Source organism: Mobula hypostoma, chromosome 29, assembly GCF_963921235.1.
Source record: "Mobula hypostoma chromosome 29, sMobHyp1.1, whole genome shotgun sequence".
Taxonomy (NCBI): domain Eukaryota; kingdom Metazoa; phylum Chordata; class Chondrichthyes; order Myliobatiformes; family Myliobatidae; genus Mobula; species Mobula hypostoma.
Genome location: NC_086125.1, coordinates 24,938,425 through 24,958,537, shown reverse-complemented (window position 1 = coordinate 24,958,537; position 20,113 = coordinate 24,938,425). Strand labels below are relative to the sequence as shown.

General features: G+C 43.0%; 1 protein-coding gene across 6 annotated transcripts in view; it reads right to left on the bottom strand.

Annotated features, from left to right (window-relative positions):
* The window catches only part of LOC134339258 (transcription activator BRG1), a 169,750-nt gene that overhangs the window by 96,478 nt on the left and 53,159 nt on the right, over positions 1–20,113 (bottom strand). For 5 of the 6 annotated variants that reach the window (XM_063035613.1, XM_063035619.1, XM_063035618.1 and 2 more), the window contains one exon: positions 16,241–16,330. The exons of the other annotated variant lie outside the window; for it this stretch is intronic. The gene's annotated coding sequence lies outside the window, so the exon portion shown is untranslated. The remainder of the gene's footprint in view (positions 1–16,240; positions 16,331–20,113) is intronic. 6 annotated transcript variants of the gene reach the window in all.

The window sequence follows — 20,113 nt, the reverse complement described above, 5'->3', positions numbered from 1 at the left end:
AAAAGAAATAAAATAATAATAAGTAATAATAATAAATAAATAAGTAATAAATATCGAGAACATGAGATGAAGGCTCCTTGAGAGTGAGCCCATAGGTTGTGGGAACAGGTCAGTGATCAGCGAAGTGAAGATGAGTGGATTTATCCCCTCAGTTCAGGAGCCTGATGGTTGAGGGTAATAACAGTTCCTGACACTGGTGGTGTGAGTCCTGGGGCTCCTGCACCTTCTTCCTGATGGCAGCAGTGAAAAGAAAGCAAGTACTGCGTGGTGGCAGCCCCTGATGATGGATGCTGCTTTCTTGCGACAATGCTCTGTGTAGATGTGCTAAATGGTGGTGAGGATTTTACCAGTGATGGGCTGCATCCACTACTTATTGTGCAAGTTTCCATTCAAGGGCATTGGTGTTTTCATAATAGGCTGTGATTCAGCCAGTCAATATACTTTCCACCACACATCTAATAAATTGGCCAAAGTTATAGATGTCATGCTGAATCTTCGTAAACTCCTAAGAAAATAGAGGTGCTGCTGCGCTTTCTTCTTAATTGTACTTAAGTGCTGAGATCAGGACAGTCCTCCGAAATGATAGCACTGAGGAATTTAAAGCTGCTGACCCTCTCCACCTCTGATCCCCCAATGTGGACTGGCTCATAGATCTCTGGTTTCCTTCTCCTGAAGTTAATAATCAGCTCCTTGGTCTTGCTGACATTGAGTAAGAGGATGCTGTGGCACCACTCAAATTAGATTTTCAGTCTCCCTCCAATATGCTGATTCATCAGCACCTTTGATTTGGCCTACAACAAAGGTGTCATTAGCAAACTTAAATATGGCATTGGAGCTGTGCTTTGCCATACAGTCTTAAGAGTACAATGAGTAGAGCAGGGGGCTAAGCACACTACCTCGTGGTGCACCTGTGCTGATGGAGATTGTGGAGGAGATGGTGTTGCCAATCTGAACAGACGCGGGTCTGCATGTGAGGAAATTGAGGATTCAATTGCACAAGGAGGTATGAGGCCAAGGTCTTGAAGCCTATTGTTTAGTTTTGAGGGGACGATAGCATTGACTGCCGAGCTGTAGTTGATAAGGAGCATCTTTGCTGTCCAGATGTTCCAAAGCTGAGTGAAGATCTAAAGAAATGGCATCTGCTGTGGACCTGTTGTGCCAGTAGCCAAATGGAGTGGATCCAAGTCGCTTCTCAGGCAGGAGTTGATATGTATCCTCACCAACCTCTCAAAACACTTCATCACTGTGGATGTAAGTGCTACAGCATTTGGCCTGAAACCTCTCAACCTTTCCGAAGCATGTACTGATCCAACTGCACTTTAAGTGTTGTTAATGTACCTGTCTCAACCTCTGGCGGCTCATTCCACATACAGACCATTCTCTGTGTAACAAAGTTGCCCCTCAAGTCTTTATTAAACCTCTCCCCTCTCACCATAAACCAATGTCCTCTAGTTCTTAATTCCCTACATGCGGGAAAAAGACAGTGCATTCACCCAATCTATGCCCCTCATAATTTTATACACATCTTTCGGTCTCCTATGCTCTAAGGAGTAGAGTGTAGGAGACTGAGAGGTAGGACGGTCCAACCTCTCCCTATAACTCTGTCCTGAGAGTCCAGAGAACATCTTGTAAATCTGATCTGCACTCCTTCCAGTTCAATAGCATAGTTCCTACAGCAGGGTGACCAAAGCCGAACACCATACTCCAAGTGCAGCCTCGCCAGCATCTTTAATTATTTGGAGATACAGCACGGTAACAGGCAACACACACACCCACTTACACTCCTGCGAACAATTTGCCTGCTAACCTGAGGGTCATGGAATGTGGGAGGCAAACAGGGAAGAAACCCATGCTGTCACAGGGGGAATGTACAAACAGCGGCAGAATTGAACCCAGGTTGCTGGTACTGTAATAGAGTTACACTAACCGCTCCACTGCCATGCCTCCCCATGTCTTGTACAAATCCACCATAACGTCCCAACTCCTATACTCAGTGTCCTTACTGACGAAGGGCAGTGTGCCTTTTGCCTTCTTCAGTGTTCAAATACTGTGAATTAACAGTAATCAACACAGTTCTTACTCAGAGTAACAAATCCAGGAGATTTGCAGCGACACATAAAATCAGGAGGGATTTAGACAAAGTAAATAAAGAAAATTGCTTTCTGTGTCTCAGAGTTCAATAAAAAGAGCTCATAGGTTTTAGATACACTCAGTGGCCATTTTATTAGGTACAGGAGTGGAACCTGGTGTAGTCTTCTGCTGCTGTAGCCCATTCGCTTGTGTTGTGTTCAGAAATGCTCTTCTGCACACCACTGTTGTAATGCCTGGTTATTTGAGCTACTGTCACCTTCCTGCCAGTCTGGCTGCTCTCCTCTGTTCCCTCCCATTAACAAGGTGTTTTCACCCACAGAACAGCCACTCACTGATGTTGTTTGTTTATCGCACTAGTTCTCTGTAACCCCTAGAGACTGTCATACGTGAAAATCCAAGGAGATTAGCCATTTCTGAAAAATACTCGAACCACCTCATTTGACACCAACAATCAATCCATGGTCAAAGTCACCTAGATCACATTTCTTCCCCATTCCCCATTTGGCTCGAAGGGCCGAATGGCCTACTCCTGCACCTATTTTCTATGTTTCTATGTTTCTGATGTTTGGTTTGAACAACTGAACCTGTTGACCATGTCTCCATAGCTTCATGCATTGACTTACTGCCATATGATAGGCCGATTAGATATTTGCATTAAAGAGCAGGTGGAGCTAATAAAAGTGGCCACTGAGTGTACCTGTAAGTAAAAAAATTAAATGAGAGATCTCTTTTTAAGCAAAACATTAAGGTCTGGAATCCACTGGCCCATGGGATTATGCGTATAATGTTGGTAAAAGTGAGGTCATCCACTTTGGAAGGGAAAATAGAAGATTAGCTTCAGATGGCACAATAGTGTAGTGATTAGTCTAACGTTATTACAGCACCATTGACCTGGGTTCATTTCTGCAGCTGTGTGTAAGGAGTTTTGACGTTTTCTCTGTGCCTGATAGACTTCCTCTGTGCGTTCCAGTTTTCTCCCACATTCCAAAGACATAAGGGTTAGTAGGTTAATTGGTCACATTGAGTGGTGTGGTCTCGTTGCGCTGGAGGACCCCGTTACCATGCTTGTATATCCAGCACTCCAGAAATATTCATGACTCTGGCCAAGTTGTTCTGTGCAATTACCACACTGGCATCTACGCAGATGTTTTTAAAAACTGCCTAAGTGTGTTCCATTCACTAATTCAATCTGTTCGAACAGAATTCTTTCAATCCTCAGCAGCAGATGGACATTGCCAGTACCTTCGAGCCACACTTCCTCACCGACGCCCAAGTTATGCTTTGCCTGGACGACTCAACTCTAAAAGCCGAAACAAAGATCTGAGCAGGATTCCAGACGTGAGGTGGGACCAACTGCTCTTGACATCCAAACAGGAACTGACAAATATGGCCTCAAGAATTGGAATTGAAATTGGTTTATTATTGTCACATGTACCAAGATACAGTGAAAAGCTTGTCTTGTATACTGTTCAGACAGATCAAATCATTACACAGTGCACAAAAGCTACGTAGATAACTTCACTCACCTCAACTCAGTTCTGATTCCATAACCTACAGACTCATTTTCAGGGATTCCACAACTCATGGTCTCAATATTATTTATTTTTTTATCTGCTCAGTTTGTCTTCCTGTGCACACTGGTTGTTTGCAGGTCTTTGTTTATGTATAGTTTTCATAAATTCTGTCGTATTTATTTATTTTCATGTAGATGCCTGCCAGAAAATGAATCTCAAGGTAGCTTCTGATGACATACATGTACTTCGATAATCAATTTACTTTGACTTTGACTTTGATTAAAGCCTGTGTTGCATACAGTTCACAGACATCAAATCATTACACAGTGCCTTGGAAAGGGTACAGTGATTTGTGATGGTGCTGGGTTTGCTGACTGCAAAGTTAACTGTAAGGCCTAATCAATACAAATAGCTAGGGGTACCCTCACTAAAGGGACATTGTACTGTAACTACCCAATCTTCGAAGGCTGATTCCCTCCCCTGTTTATCATCCTGGTGAGTTTAGCTGCCAATATCCACTATTTAAGAGGTGGATCCCACCCTCTTTATCAAGGAGGAGAGACTTACAGCTAATGATACGGTTTAAACACAGATCATTTGTTTTCAGTGATACACATTTAAATCCAAACAACATTCTCAAACACATTTAAAACTCACAGATGATTTCTATCTTATAAAAGACTTCCAAAATTCAAACCACTTCTAAAACACAAAGGAATTCAAAAACACAGGTACAATTCCGATAAGCTAAAAAGACAAAAGTTTGAAGTACATTTATTATTAAAGTATGTACTCTATATACCACCTAGAGATTTGTCTCCTTACAGGTCACTTGTGTGACTTCACCCTCATGATAGTTTTTCAGATACCTCTTAACACAATTATTCTAAAAGCTTCTGGAGAAAGATACCCAGGTACTCACAATTAATGCTGTGAAGCTGGCTTCTTCAGTACACGTACCTTTAAACTTATTAATAGATCAGCTACTTATTATGCTAAGTGATTTTCTCCATCTGGTCTGCAAACTTACTTGAACTAAACAACTTGGGCAGTGTTGTCTATTTTAAAACAAGCCAAATTAAACAACCAATTGTTTTATACTGCACCTCTTCAGCAATTAGACCAAGTGTGCTGTCTTTTAAGTTCCAAACAATTACTGCTTGCCATTTACAATAAGAACTGAGAACTGGCTCCTGTTTATGACAAGCAGCTAAAGAAAGAATACTGGTTGGAAGTTTAACTTATTCAAAAACAACAGTTTGATCTTTAGCAGCTCATAGCTGCTGCATTTAGAAAGCTGAGCTTAGCAAAATGACATGTCCCCGGTCCAAAGAGAGCGAATATGCATCACAGATTATAATAGATGTAGTCAGTTGATCTATAAAGATCCACTTGTAATGAGTCACCATGCTCTGGTGCCATTTTGCATCAATTTTCTGATCTTTTTTGTTTCCATATATTGTTCAATATGCATCACCAATCTGTGTTTTGTGCCTTAAAAATTATTGCTTCTGAAGCAAGAGCTACCTCCAAAAAATATAAGTTTGGCCCAGATTGATCAGTGGAGTGAGTCTATTAGAACTTCAATGAAAATGGGAGATGGCCTTAGTTAAACTGAAGTCAAGATCCTGGAGATGGAAGAATGAAGGCCTGGAGACCTGTCTCTGTATGTGGGTAGGTGACAGGGTGGGACAGGGCTTATTTTGTTGCCTGTTGTGTTCTGTGTCATTCTGCCGAACATGGTGGGCAAGCTATGTCAATGCCAAATGGCTGGTGACACTTGCAGGCTGCCCCCCAGCATATCCTTAGGTTGTGTTGGTTGTGCACGCAAGCAACATATTTCACAGTATGTTTCCATATACACGTGATTAATAAATGAATCTGAATGTGTTAACCATCCCATCCCTAGGAAGTCTGTGTGGATGTTCCTTCATGTATTGCCCAAGACAAAACTGTCTTCAGCTGCTTCATTAAAGACCTTCCTTACTCAACGAAGTCAGAAGCAGGAATGCCTACTGTCAATCACACAACGTGCAATTTCATTTGCAATCACAGAGGATCAACATAAGAAACAGAAGGGGTGGGCACTTGGTCCTCTTGCCTGCTCTGCCATACGAAAGATCAAAACTGATCTTTTACCTCAGTGCTACACCTCTGCATTCACTTCTTTAGTCAGCAAGTAATATTCAAAATTTAGTTATACAGCCCTTTGGCCCAGCTCATCAATGCTGACCAAGGTGCTGACCAGAGCTAGTCCCATCTGCTTGAGGTTGGGCTGTATCCCTCTAAATCCTTTCTACCTACGTACCTCTCCCAAATGTCCAACTGATTTCTGTCTTAAATATGTGTACAGTGGATAACTGAGGCACATCGGGACCAGTACATCTTGGCCCAATTAAGTGGCTGCCTCAATTAGCTGAAAGTTTCTTGGAAATAGTTACAAGGCATAACAAAGACAAACTACCATTTAACTGAGTAACAAACTATGCATTTAAATGGAATACAGAACAAATTAGAACACTACCAATACTACTACAATATTATAAAACTGTGTATTAGTTCCTAATAGTAATCGACAGAACAATTAATTGCTGCTGTGTTCTTTTGATTGACTGTAAATGAACAAAATCAGCACAGATACCTAGTGCAGATAATTGCCTTCCTGCATTAAGTCAAAATAAAAAAAAACAAAAATGATCAAAAATCACTGCTTTTTGAATCAGTGTCCATCAGCCCAAATGAATAACTTAACACAAGTAGGTGTAACTGACACTATTCAAAAACTGCTCGCTCTGTAATGTCTAAAGGCTGTTTCGGACATCTCTAAGCCTGAATGCTGAAACCACACTGAGCAAAATAGCTCTGAATTGTCTTACTGCATATTTCTCACCAATGACAAAAATCACTGTTTTTTGAACACGAATACATGCACCTGACGCTATAAAAACTGTTTGCTCTAAGCACGGTGTAGTGCCTGACGGCCACACAAGTGCACATGACTGACACTAGTTAGAAACTGTTCTGCAACAGTCTCCTGTTCCCAATTAGTGACCAGATAAACAAAGGGAAACCCAGCAATTTTCTCAGTTAGTTTTTGATCTTGAAGAAATGTCCCAAATAAGCAGCTGTCCTGATTAACTGAAGACACAATTAACCAGAATCATCTATATTCCGGGAGTGAGCCTCCAGAACCATCTTCGCTACCCTCGTGGAGAAGAAATATCTTCTTGTCACAGTCCTGAATGGCCTGTTCCTCATTTTGACTCTGTGAACCCTAGTTTTCGACAACCTGGCAATGTAAAAATCAACCTCGTGTCCACCTCTCTAGTCCTGTAAGAATTTTCCCATTTAAATGAGATCTCCTCTCAGTCTAATAAACTCTAGATAGTATAGGCCCAATCTATTCTCCAGGGATGAATCTCAGGTATTGGTTTGGTGAGCTATTGCTTATTCTCTGTGTCGCAAGCATATCCTTCCACAAGTGGTGAGAATACACCTGTACATAATGTTCTGAAAGCAATCTTCCCCATGGCCCGGTGCAATAATAGTAAGATGCCTTTGACACGTACACTCAAATCCTCTTGTAATAAAGGCCAACATATCACTTCCCCTCCTAAATATTTTTTTTACCTGCATGTTGACCTTCAGTGATTTATGTACAAGGACATCCAGCTCTCTCTGAATATCAACATTACTCAATCATTATTTTAAAAGAACTAATCCACTTGTCTACTTACGACAACAGTTTTCCACATTATAATTCACCCAGCGCGTCCTCCCTCCTTGCAGAAAGCAGTGGGAGTCAAACCCCAGTTGGTGTTTACTGCAGAGCAACCGCACTAACTGCTCCACTACCACGCTGCCCTCAACAACAACAGATGCAGAATAAAGTGTTACATTTACAGAAAAAGTGCCGTGCGGGTAAACAATAAGGTGCAAGGTCAAAACGAGGGAGATTGTGAAGTCAAGAATTCATCTTATATCGTACTAGTCTTCTAACAGTTGGGTAGAGGCTGTGCCTGAGCCCCGGGGTACGTGCTTGTGGATCTTCTGCCAAAGGGAGACAGGAGTCTTTGATTATGTTGGCTACTTTTCTGAGGCAGTGAGAAGTGTAACTTTCGCAACGCGCACAAAATGCTGGAGGAGCTCAGCAGGCCAGGCAGCATTTATGGAAAAAAAGTACAGTTTACATTTTGGTGAAACCCTTCAGCAGGATCACATCTGCAGATTCTCTTTTGTTTGAGAAGAATAACTTCCCCGTTTGACTTAGCCTGGCTATATCTCTCTGAAGCTTCTCTATATCCTCTGTATCACACTCAATCTCCTCATCCGAGTCCAAATCTAAAGATTAGATTAGATCTTTATTGTCATTGCTGAGGACAATGATATTGCAGTGCTAACCACTCAGTGCAAAACAGCATGTTGGCAATTCAATTACTAAAACGACAACGACTACATTTAAAATAACATCTGAGTTATTTAGAATGACATCTAAGTTACAACTGCATTAAAAACAAACAACTCTAAAATTTTAAAAAAATGGCTGCCCCATTCAAACGTTGCACATGCCCATCTATTGCAGATTGTCCATATTGTTTATGGACTATGGGAGGGTGGGGGTGGGTTGTTCAGTTGCACAGAGCCCTGGGACAAAAGCTGTTTTACAGTCTGGATGTCCATACAGAGATGTTCCTATATCTCCTGTCCCCACAGGAGATTGAACAGGTGATTACTGGGACGGGATCAGTCGAACATGACTTTGTGAGGTTGCTGTAGACATTGTGAGTTGTGTATCTTGCAGCTGTGTGCAGAATTATGTTCTCTGCAGCCCTGACCACTCGTTGAAGTGCTTTTTGGTTGATCTAGTTGAGTGTGCTCTCAATTACATAGTTACCATCAGCTTTTGGGGCAGATTTGCTCTCTAAAAAATTCCCTAAGATAGTATAGGCACGGCTGAGCCTTACCTACTATCAAAAAGATGTTGGTGGTCCAAGAGGGCTCCTCTGTGTTGTTCACTCCCAAGGAGTTAAAGCTGGAGATCTTTTCCAGTGCTACACCATTTATGAGTAGTGAAGCTTGTTCATTCTTTCTTCATTTCCTGAAATTGATAATCGTTTCTTACTTATTGCACCATTCAGACAGTTTCTGCGCCTCCTCTGTATGTTGCTTTGATGTTATTTGTAATTAATCCAATCACCGTGGTGTCATCTACAAGATTGCTGATGGAGTTGGTGGCATAGGCAGGGGCAGAGTCACAGGTGAAAAGAGTGTAAAGGAGAGGCTCAGTATACATCCCTGGGTGCACTGGTGTTCAGGGTCAGGGACGTTAATGAATGCTTGCCCAGCCTGGCTTCCTGGGTGTGATTGGTGAGAAATTTCAGAATTCATTTGCAAATTGTTGCATTGAGTCCCAGATTGCATAGTTTACCAATCAGCATCTGGGGTGTATGGTGCTGCCGGCAGAACTGTAGGCGATAAAAAGCAAAACGACCCGAGAATCAAATCGGAAATCTGACTGGAGCCCTGGATGTACGAATCTTTGCAAGTCTGCTGGGGTAGCCAAAGGCCCAAAGACCGTGTATCAGCGTCCGAATCCAGGTCCAATAGGGGCTGAAGACTGAAGAATACAGAGTGTCACGGGGTTAGAAGACCACGTGTGCGTTGTGGGTGGGAGGGAGGAATGGGATTTGTACAGCTGGCGTTTTGTTGCTTGTTGTGTTCTGTTTTGTTCTGCTGAGCAATGTGGGAGTGCTATGTTGGCAGCAAAATGTGCGGCAACACTTGCACATCCTTAATAATGGATAATGTTGGTTGTTGATCCAAACAATGCATTTCACTATACGCTTTGAAGTACACGTGATAAGTAAGCTTGAATCTTGAGTCCTTGGGAGCCCAGTACTGATCATTGCGGTACCCAGCTAAAAATGAATCGTGCTTTCCTGCTCTCTGTTTTCCATCTATTAACCAATCTATTTCCTTCATTTAATTTGCTCTAATATCTTTTAATGTGGCATCTTGTCAAAGTTTTCTGAATGTCCAATTGCTTCACATCAAAGGTTTTCCAAGTTGCAACCTCAAAGCAGTCCAACAGATTTGTCAAATGTGACTTCTGTAGCATTTCGGAGGGAGACTGGAAACCTGGTTGAGTGGTACCACAACAACAACCTCTCTGTCAACATCAGCCGAACCAAAGAGCTGATTATTGACTGCAGAAGGAAGAAACTAGAGATCAACGACCCAGTTCTCATTAGGGGATCGGAGGTGGAGAGGGTTAGTAACTTTAAATTCCTTGGCGCTATCATTTCAGAGAATCTGTCCTGGAACCAGCAGGTAAATATCATTACAAAGGAGGCATAGCAGTGCCTCTTCTTTCCTAGAAGTTTGCAAGGATTCACCATGGCATCTAAAACTTTGTGACAAACTTCTATAGATGCACAATGGAGAGTATCCTGTCTGGTTGCATCACGGATGGTATGGAAACACAAATGGAAAAGCCTACAAAAAGTGGTGAATACCACCCGGTCCATCACAGGAAAAGGCCTCCCTACCACTGAGCACATCTACATGGAGCGCTATCACAGAAAAACAGCGTCTATCAACAAGCAGACACGAGGAAATCTGCAGATGCTGGAAATTCAAGCAACACACACAAAAAATACTGGTGAACGCAACAGGCCAGGCAGCATCTATAGGAAGAGGTACAGTCGACGTTTCAGGCCGGGACCCTTCATCAGGACTAACTGAAAGAAGAGATAGTAAGAGATTTGAAAGTGGGAGGGGGAGGGAGAGATCCGAAATGACAGGAGGGGAGAGGTGGATCTAAGAGCTGGAAAGTTGATTGGCAAAAGGGATACCAGGCTGGAGAAGGGAGAGGATCATGGGACGGGAAGCCTGAGGAGAAAGAGAAGGGGGGAGGGGAGCCTGGAGGGTGGAGAGCAGGCAAGGAGTTATAGTGAGAGGGACAGAGGGAGAAAAAAGAGAGAGAAAAAAGGGGGGGGAATAAAAAATATATTAAAAAAATATTAAATAAACAAATAAGGGATGGGGTGTGAAGGGGAGGTGGGGCATTAATGGAAGTTAGAGAAGTCAATATTCATGCCATCAGGTTGAAGGCTACCCAGACGGAATATACGGTGTTGTTCCTCCAACCTGAGTGTGGTTTCATCTTTACAGTAGAGGAGGCCGTGGATAGACATATCAGAATGGGACGTGGAATTAAAATGTGTGGCCACTGGGAGATCTTGCTTTCTCTGGCGGACAGAGCATAGGTGGTCAACGAAACGGTCTCCCAGCCTGCACCGGGTCTCGCCAATATATAGCAGGCCGCACCGGGAGCACCGGATGCAGTATATCACCCCAGCCGACTCACAGGTGAAGTGTCGCCTCACCTGGAAGGACTGTCTGGGGCCCTGAATGGTGGTAAGAGAGGAAGTGTAAGGGCATGTGTAGCACTTGTTCTGCTTACAAGGATAAGTGCCGGGATGGAGATTGGTGGGAAGGGATGGGGGGGACGAATGGACAAGGGAGTCGCATAGGGAGCAATCCCTGTGGAAAGCAGAGAAGAGGAGAGGGAAAGATGTTCTTGGTGGTGGGATCCCGTTGGAGGTGGCGGAAGTTACGGAGAATTATATGTTGGACCCGGAAGCTGGTGGGGTGGTAGGTTAGGACAAGGGGAACCCTATCCCTAGTGGGGTGGCGTCAGGGTCCACAACCAATAGACTCATTTTCAAGGACTCTACAATAGTATTCAGTATTTATTCACTTATTTTTGTATTTGCACAGATTGTCTTCTTTTGCACACTGGTTGTTTTTGTGTTTAGTTTTATTCCTTGATTCTATTTTATGTTTTACTTCTTTGTTCTGCTGTGAATGCCTCCAACAGAGTGAATCTCAAGGTAATATATAGTGATGTATAAGTATTTACTTTGAACTTTGAACAATCATAAGTCAATGTTGCCTCTGCCCAACCCTTTACAACTTTTTTTTATGATGGATTGTAGCAATGACCTTAATCCTGATATTGGGCTAACTGCTTTGTTGTTTCAGTTCTGATTCCCGACTTTTAGAAATACTCAGGTTACCTTGCTACCTTCTAACCTGTAGGAACTGTTCCAGGTCCCATGGAATTTTACAGTGCATCCACTATCTCCATGGTACCTTGTTCAAACTCTGTTATAGGTCACCAAGACTTGGGTGAGAATTGCAAGTCTTGGGTGAGAATTGGTTTTCAATCCCATTAATCAATTTCTTTGTTAATGCTATTTCTTCCAGTTCCTCAAGCTCTTTAGTCCTGTTTTCCAGTAGGTTTCTGTGTCTTCTTCCAAATTACAGTGGCATGCAAAAGTTTGGGCACCTCAAGAGATTTGAGCTCTCAGATAACTTTTACCAAGGTCTCAGACCTTAATTAGCTTGTTAGGGCTATGGCTTGTTCACAGTCATGATTAGGAAAGGTCAGGTGATACAAATTTCAAAGCTTTATAAATACCCTGACTCCTCCAACCTTGTCCCAACAATCAGCAGCCATGGGCTCCTCTAAGTAACTGCCTAGCACTCTGAAAATTAAAATACACAAAGTAGGAGAAGGCTATAAGAAGATAGCAAAGCGTTTTCAGGTAGCCGTTTCCTCAGTTCGTAATGTAATTAAGAAATGGCAGTTAACAGGAACGGTGGAGGTCAAGCTGAGGTCTGGAAGACCAAGAAAACTTTCCGAGAGAACTGCTTGTAGGTTGCTAGAAAGGCAAATCAAAACCCCTGTTTGACTGCAAAAGACCTTTAGGAAGATTTAGCAGACTCTGGAGTGGTGGTGCACTGTTCTACTGTGCAGCGACACCTGCACAAATATGACCTTCATGGAAGAGTCATCAGAAGAAAATCTTTCCTGCGTCCTCACCACAAAATTCAGCATCAGAAGTTTGCAAAGGAACATCTAAACAAGCCTGATGCATTTTGGAAACAAGTCCTGTGGACTGATGAAGTTAAAATAGAACTTTTTGGCTGCAATGAGCAAAGGTATGTTTGGAGAAAAAAGGGAGCAGAATTTCATGAAAAGAACACCTCTCCAACTGTTAAGCACGAGGGTGGATCGATCATGCTTTGGGCTTGTGTTGCAGCCAGTGGCACGGGGAACATTTCACTGGTAGAGGGAAGAATGAATTCAATTAAATACCAGCAAATTCTGGAAGCAAACATCACACCGTCTGCAAAAAAGCTGAAGATGAAGAGAGGATGGCTTCTACAACAGGATAATGATCCTAAACACACCTCAAAATCCACAATGGGCTACCTCAAGAGGCGCAAGCTGAAGGTTTTGCCATGGCCCTCACAGTCCCCTGATCTAAACATCATCGAGAATCTGTGGATAGACCTCGAAAGAGCATTGCGTGCAAGACGGCCCAAGAATCTCACAGAACTGGAAGCCTTTTGCAAGGAAGAACGGATGAAAATCCCCCAAACAAGAATTGAAAGACCCTTAGCTGGCTTCAAGCCCTTTTCCTTTTTTGTTATTTTGAAACTGTAAAAGACGGAAATAAAAAAAGCTATCTTGCTTAAAATATTAAAGAAATATGTTTATGCCTTTTGGAAATCAGGTCATCTTTTACTTGCTTAGCTATTCACAGTAACAGAAATTTTGACCGGGGTGCCCAAACTTTTGCATGTCACTGTATTTGTTTAATTCCCCTATAGTTTCCTTATTTTCCGACACTGGCTTTGTGGAGAAGCCAGAAAGTGGTAGTAGATGGTTGCCTCTCTGACTGGATGTCTGTAACTAGTGAAGTACCACAGGGATCAGTGCTGGGTCCATTGCTGTTTGTCATCTTTATCAACAATCGGGATGATAATGTGGTTAAGTGCATCAACAAATTTGCAGATGACACCAAGACTGGGGGTGTAGTGGATAGGGAGGAAGACTACCATGGCTTGCAGCAGGACCTCAACCAGCTGGAAAAATGGGCTGAAAACTGGCAGATGAAATTTAATGCAGAGAAGTGCAAGGTGTTGCAGTTCAGTAGGACCAACCAGGTAGGTTTTACACAGTGAATGGTGGGGCCCGGAGGAGTGCTGTAGAACAAAGGGATCTGGGAATACAGGTCCATAATTCATTGAATGTGGTGTAACAGGTAGAAAGGGTCATAAAGAAAGCTTATAGCACATTGGCCTTCATAAATATTTAAGGGCTGCACTCAGAGTATTGAGTACAGGAGATGGGATGTTATTCTGAAGTTGCTTAAAATGCTGGTGAGGCCTAATTTGGAATATTGTGTGTTGTTTTGGTCACCTACCTACAGGAAAGATGTAAATAAGGTTGAAAGAGTACAGAGAAGATTCACAAAGATGTTGCCAGGTCTGGAGGACCTAAGGTATAAGAGAAGATTGAATAGGTTAGGACTTTATTTTGGGAACGTCAAAGATTAAGAGGAGGTTTGATAAAGGTATACAAAATTATGAGGGGTATAGATATGGTAAATGCAAGCAGACTTTTTCCACTGAGGTTGGGTGGGACTACAACTAGAGGCCATGGATTAAGTGTGAAAGGTAAAACATTTAAGGGGAACACGAGGGGAAACTTTTCACTCATCAGGTCGCGTGACTGTGGAACAAGCTGACAGTGCAAGTGGTACATGCCAGCTCGATTTCAACATTTAAGAGAAGTTTGGATAGGTACAAGGTTGCTAGCGGTATGGAGGGCTATAATTCCAGTGCAGGTCAATGGGAATAGGCAGTTTAAATGGTTCAGCACAGAATAGATAGGCCAAAGGGCCTATTTCTGTGCTGTGCTTTTCTATGACTCTATGACATTTTCCGACTCACGATTGTTTGCCCAGATTCTGCACCAACTCCATCTACAGGTTCAAAGATGACGCCACCATAGTGGGCTGAATCTCAATTAGTAATGAGTTGGAGCACAGCAAGGAGACACGGAGCTAATGGCACGGTGTCATGATGAAAATATTTTCATCGAGGTCAGCATAACAGCTTGTCACTGACTTCAGGAAAGGAGGTGTTCAGGTTGTGAGGTTTGAGAGCTCAAGTTCCTGGGTGTGACTATCTTGACCACAATCAAGAAAGCTCACCAGTGCCTCCACTTCCTCAGGAGACCAAAGAAATCTGGCATGTTCCCATCAACTCTTACCAATTTTTATCGATGCATCATAGAAAGCTTACCTTCTGGATGCATAACGGCTTGGTATAGCAACTGCTCTGCCCGTGACGGCAACAAAAACCCCAGAGAGTTGTGGACAGAGCTCAGTACATCATGGAAAACAGACTCCCCTCCGTGAACTCTGTCTACCCTTCTCACTGCTTTGGTAAAGGAGTGAGCATAATCAAAGACCCATCCACCCCGGACATTCTCTCTCTCCCCATCAGGCAGAAGATCCAAAAGCTAGAAAGCACACACCAGCAGGATCAAGGACAGCTTCCATCCCGCTGTTATAAGACATATACGGACTGAACATCGCAGAAGATGGACCCTTGACCTCGCAATCTATCTCACCATGGCCTTTCAACTTACTGCCTGCCAGACACTGCACTTTCTCTGTAATTGTACATTCTGCATTCTGTTGTATTGGCTTTCCCCTGTACTACCTCAATTCACTGTGTAATGAAATGATCTGTCTTGATAGCATGCAGAACAAAGGTTTTCACTGTACCTCCGTACCTGTGACAATATTAAATCAATTTATCAATTTATAATTCCTCCTATCTATCTGAAAGGGATGTATGTTAACTTCTGGATGTTTCTACATCCACAGAATTTCTTTTGTTTTTTTTTACCGGTTTCTACTCTCCACTTGTGTTTTCCTTATCAAGTTCTTAGTTTCTCTTTACGGACCCGGCTGGTGGCGTAGTGGCATCAGCGTCGGATTTCGGGACGAAAGGTCCCCAGTTCGAATCCAGCCGGCTCCCCTGTACGCTCTCCATCCATACTGGGTTACGAGCTGGTGCTCTCTTTGGAAACTCACCCGGCAGAAGGCACTGCTGTAACTTGCCTCGTACGCGGTTCCCCACTACGTCAGAGAGGCGTGGAGGGAAATTGTCCGCTAACTGGGAGAAACTCCGGATGCAACGGACCTTTCCCTTAGTTTCTCTTTGTGGAATTCTGAACTTCTCCCAATCCTAGAGATTAGAGTAATATTGGAGGTCCACCAAGCTCATTTCTGGAATGAAAGGGCTGCCCTATCAAAAGAGTTGGGTTCTGACTCCACTTACAAGTTTGCAGATGATACGTCCTGCAGTGCGCTGAACCTCAAACAAGACAGAGCACAGGAAGGAGATAGATAACTTAGTAGCATGGTGTCATGACAACAACCTTTTCCTCAATGTCAGCATAAGAGCTTGTCACCAAATTCAGGAAGAGGGATGGTGCACATGCTCATTTTTAGAAGAATAAGGAGTTATCTTATTCTAAAATGCTAAGGAGATTGGCACTGGTATTATTTGTTATTGTCACAGATACCAAGATCCAGTGATAGCCTGTCTTGCATACTGTTTATAGTGCATTGAGGTACAATAAGGTTAAAAAAAAGAACAATGCAGAATAAAATGTAAACACAACTAAAAAAGTTGCGGTGCAGGTAAACAATTAAATGCAAGATCACAATGAGGTAGACTGTAAGGCCAAGAATCCATCTTACCGTACAAAAGGTCTGTTCAAGATTCTGATAACAGCGGGGTAGAAGCTGTCCTCGACCCTGGTGCTACGTGCTTTCAGGCTTTTGTATCTTCTGCCCAATGGAAGAGGGGAAAACAGAGATACAGTGTAGATGTTCAGAGAATTTCACTTGTGTTAGAGTTGAAAATAAGAGGGCATTTACAAAATGAGGGTCTGTTCATTTAAAACTGAGGTGCATAAAATCGTCTCTCAAAGGTAGTAAATCTTTGGAATTCTCTGCCCCGAGAGCGGTGGAGGCCATATCATTAGATACGCTTAAAGAGGACACTGTTAAATATTTGAAAGACCAAGGAACTGAAGATTGTAGGGAACTGACAGAAAAGAGGTGTTGAGCCAGCAAAGATCGGCCAGGATTATATTGCGAACAAGAGAAAATCTGCAGATACAGTACTGGAAATCCAAGCAACACACACAAAACGCTGGGGGAACTCAACAGGCCAGGCAGCATCAATGGGAAAGATTACAGTCGACGTTTCGGGCCGAGACCCTTCGGCAGGACTGGAGAAAAAAAAGCTGAGGAGTAGAATTAAAAGGTGGGAGGAGGGGAGAGAAACACAAGGCGATCGGTGAAATCTGAAAGGGGAGGGATCAAGTAAAGAGCTGGGAAGTTGATTGGTGAAAGAGGTACAGGGCCGTAGAAGGGGGAGTCTGATAGAAGAGGACAGAAGGCCATGGGAGAAAAGGAACACCAGAGGGAGGCAATGGGCGGGCAAGGAGATAAGGTGAGAGAGGGAAAAAGGGATAGGGAATGGTGAAGGAGATGGGGGGACGCATTACCAGAAGTTCATGATATTGATGGAATTGATGTTCATGCCATCAGGCTGGAGGCTACCCAGAAATAGTATAAGGTGTTGTTCCTCCAACCTATGTGTGGCCTCATCACGACAGATCGGAATGGGAAAGAGAACTGGAATTAAAATGGGCAGCCACTGGGAGATCCCGCTTTTTTTTGGCAGACAGAGTAAAGATATAGGTGCTCAGTGAGGCAGTCTCCCAATCTACTTTGGGTTTCACTGATACACAGGAGGCCACAACGGGAACACCGGACACAGTATATGACTCCAACAGACTCACGGGTGAAGTGTTGCCCCACCTGAAAAGACTGTTTGGGGCCCTGAATGGTAGTGAGGGGGGAGGTGTAGCAATTGTTATTGAATGGTGGGGCAGACTTGAGGGGCCTACCCCTGCTCCTATTTTCATGTATCCTATGTTGTTTTATTTTTAAGAGTATTGTAGAACATTTCCTTTGATTTTGTATTATCTTTACATTCACTTATCAGCAATGACTGGAGTACTTTTCCTGTTGTAATTTTTGTGCCTTAAAAGGGATTTATTGACATACCTGTTAATGCAGTTTCCCAGTCTGTCACAGCCACTGGTACCTCACATCTTCGTAGTATGCTTTGTTTAGTTTTAAGACCCTGGTTTCAGATTGAATGAAACTTTGTTCAATTCTGATATAAGATTATTATGATCTCTAAAGGGCCCTTAACGACCAGAATATTAACTAACCCTATCTTTATGCACAGTATAGTAGCTGGCTCTCTTGTTGACTCTTTAACATGCTGATCTAGAAATCTGTCTCTTACATAGCATGTAGCATGTGGGTTATTTGAGTGACTGTTACCTTCCAGTCAGCTTGAACCATTCTCCTCTAACCTCTCTCAAAAACAAGGCATTTTCACCAAACAGAACTGCCACTCACTGGATGTTTCGTTTTTCACCATTCTCTGTAAATTATTGTTGTGCATGAAAATCCCAGGAGATCAGCAGTTTCTGAGATACTCAAACCACCCATCTGGCACCAACAATCATTTCACAGTTGAAGTCACTTACGTCATATTTCTTCCCTGTTCTGATGATTAGTCTGAACAACAACTGAACCTCTTAACCAATCTGAGGAAAGACATCTTTGCCATAGAGGGAGTACAAAGAAGGTTCACCAGATTGATTCCTGGGATGGCAGGTCTTTCATATGAAGAAAGACTGGATGAACTGGGCTTGTACTCGTTGGAATTTAGAAGATTGAGGGGGGATCTGATTGAAACGTATAAGATCCTAAAGGGATTGGACAGGCTAGATGCAGGAAGATTGTTCCCGATGTTGGGGAGGTCTAGAACGAGGGGTCACAGTTTGAGGATAGAGGGGAAGCCTTTTAGGACCGAGGTTAGGAAAAACTTCTTCACACAGAGAGTGGTGAATCTGTGGAATTCTCTGCCACAGCAAACTGTTGAGGCCAGTTCATTAGCTATGTTTAAAAGGAAGTTAGATATGGCCCTTGTGGCTACAGGGGTCAGGGGGTATGGAGGGAAGGCTGGGTTCTGAGTTGGATGATCAGCCATGATCATAATAAATGGCGGTGCAGGCTCGAAGGGCCGAATGGCCTACTCCTGCACCTATTTTCTATGTTTCTATGTTTCTATGTTTGCATGCTTTTATGCATTGAGTTGCTGCAAAGTGACAACCACATTCTAAAATTAATTAGTCGATCAATCAATCAATTAAGACTAGGACCTAAATTAATAAAGTACAATTTATTGTTATGCTGCAGTTTGTGAGACATCGCAGTGTGAAAATTGGCTGCTGAGTTCCATACACTAAAACACTGCCCACACAGATTCACACACGCGTTGACTTTGGGATTTCGTTCAGGTGTGAAAGTTGACACACAAATTCAAACTCTTCTGAGACCTGATCTGAGGAGTGGCTGTTGTGAGATCACACACTGAATATTATCTGCAGCTGGCTGCTCTACAGCTTCATGTCATTCATGGCCTTTCAGGAACATAGGAACCTAGTGTTAGTAAGACAGAGAAACAGGGATAGGCTCGCAACCTTCAAACCTGCTCACCAAGATCAGAGCGGATCTTCACTAACTTTACTCAACAAACTGGACACGACCTATGGACTTAATTTTTAACACTCTACAACTCCTGTCCTCAGTTTGCTTGCTTGATTTTTCTATTTATTTATCTGTCTATCTATCTGTTTGTTTATTTATTCATCTCTATTATTTATCTATTTATTTTGAGGGTGTACAGGGTATCCATGGAGGGATAGCACCACTGGTGAAGGGGCTTACTGTGTCCATCTTGGGGCAGCACACTCACCTTTGGTTCCCACTGGACATTCAGCCCTCACCTACGGTTCCAAGTAACTGTTTGCATTCGACAGCGGCCGCAGCCCGGTACACCACTGCGACAGTCAGGATAAAGCAGGTGAGGGTAGCTGGCAGCCTCACTCCTGGTGGGATAGGGTCATGCTTGTCCTAGCATGCGAAGTTACATCAAGAAGACTGAGCAATGAGATCTGCAGTGAGATCCAGCAGCCAGGAAGGCGGTACTGCAACGCACCTTGGAGAGCAAAGGCATAGAAGACACCCTGGTCATCCACTGCAGCCAATGAAGACCCCAGTTTGTGACGCTTGTTCATACCACTGATGTGGAATTCTGATGTCGGGAGAATGGACCTTCTCTAGTGCAATGGCTTTTCCATTTTAAAAACTATCCTGCATGGGTTTCCTGTCATCGTCGGACATGATGGACAACCACTATTATTATTATCATTATTTTTTAATTTGCACGTTTCGGCTTCTTTTGTGCATTGGCTGCTTGTCTGCTTTTGTGCGTAGTTTTTAATTGATTCTTTTGTATTCTTTGTTCTACTGTGAATGCCTGCAAGAAAACGAATCTCTGGGTACTCCCTGGTGACAAAGATGCACTTTGATGATAAGGATACTTCATACTTTGAACTTTAATCTTTGTTTCAGCTTCAGCTCCTCCTTCCTGCCTGATTCCCACAACCCTTTTTGGCCCGATAATCTGAAAATCTATAA